The sequence below is a fragment of the Schistocerca americana genome, chromosome 1 (assembly GCF_021461395.2).
Source record: "Schistocerca americana isolate TAMUIC-IGC-003095 chromosome 1, iqSchAmer2.1, whole genome shotgun sequence".
NCBI lineage: Eukaryota > Metazoa > Arthropoda > Insecta > Orthoptera > Acrididae > Schistocerca > Schistocerca americana.
This window is the reverse complement of record NC_060119.1, coordinates 807646467-807648002: the sequence shown is the minus strand read 5'-3', so window position 1 is coordinate 807648002 and position 1536 is coordinate 807646467. Positions and strand designations below refer to the sequence as shown.

General features: G+C 40.9%; 1 pseudogene; it reads right to left on the bottom strand.

The window, feature by feature from the left end:
- Positions 1–347: 347 nt before the first annotated feature.
- Positions 348–465, bottom strand: LOC124555570 (annotated as a pseudogene).
- Positions 466–1536: the final 1071 nt, after the last annotated feature.

Below are 1536 nucleotides of genomic sequence, written 5' to 3'. Positions count from 1 at the left end.
CAGAAAGGCATCATGTCCACATTTTGTACTTTTACAGTAGAGACAAACAACAAAATAAAAACGTTTTAATACCACTTATTTCCTGATATGTATTTCTTGAAGTAGGTATACTTGCTCATTATAAAAAAACTAAACTCCCTCCGAACAGGCCATGAAGGCCCAACGGTGCCGACCGACCGCAGTGTCATCCTTACTCGTAGGCGTCACTGGATGCGGATATGGAGGGGCACGTTGTCAGCACACAGCTCTCTCGGCAATATGTCAGTTTCCAAGACCGGAGCTACTACTTCTTAATCAAGTAGCTCCTCAGTTTCAGTTTGCCTCACAAGGGCTGAGTGCACCCTGCTTGCCAAAAGCGCTCGGCAGACCCTAAGGTCACCCATCCGAGTGCTAGCCCTGCCCGACAGCGCTTAACTTCGGTGATCTAACGGGAACCGGTGTTACCACTGCGGCAAGGCCGTTGGCAGTGCCACTTATCTCCTGACAAGTATTTATTGAAGTAGGTATACTTACTTATTATACACATGTAAAAATCAAGTGTGATGTAAGTCGAAAAAGGGGGATGACTTCGTTGCTGTTACACACGCTCGCTTTCTGCAATACAACGAATTTTCAAATTTATATTTATGGTTAAATTACCTGTTTTAAAATAGAATTTTACATTGTCTTTTATTGTAATAAACATTATTATTTACATATTTCTGAATAATATTTGACGTTATGCATAGTTGCAATGCTCAGTTCTTCTTAAACTAGATTTCGAGATGCCGTCATTTTCGGTCATGATGTAACTGAATTCCAAAACTGCATCTTATTTTGAGGGATACGGACGAAAGCTTCCTCGATAACATCCGTTTTGTCGTTATTTGTAGGCAGCACTGATATCTAGCATTTCTTTGAAGGGACGTCGATAGGTTGTACAGTTTTTATCAGCCTAAAAGTGTCCATCGTCAAGCCAGCAATATTCATGTTGAACTTAACACTATCCAGATATTCATCTGAGAAGGTCATCTCATGGTATTTTGAAATAGTGAGAACCCTTTTTAGGCGTCTAGGGACGAATTTACTACACGAATCATTGCTCGGGAAGGTTCTTTTTTAGAATGTAGGCCACGGGGAACTGTAGCCTAAAAAAGAATCCAGCTTCATCTGAGCAATGGAAAACTTGTTACCGTTTTTTGAGGAATGATATATGAGTTCAACAACGTTAACCACTGGGTGGTATCTTTCCTTCTTCTACCATTATGTCCCGGGCTGGTACCCTCTATGCAGGAAACGGCTGACGATGTTGCCAGACCCGTCTTATCACGCAAACAGGTTTCCTTTTTGCGACAAGCAATGCATTGATCCATTCAGAACCACAATCGTCAAAAAATGGAATTTTATGAATTTCGGACTAGGTACCACTTTGCAGTAAGCAAGTCATCATTACAGAAATAATAAAGTCGTGCAGTTTACAAAACGCAGAAAAATAGTGTCCAACGACTAATGAGTCACAATTAGAATCGATCGACTCAGACATATCTCTTGGTGTAA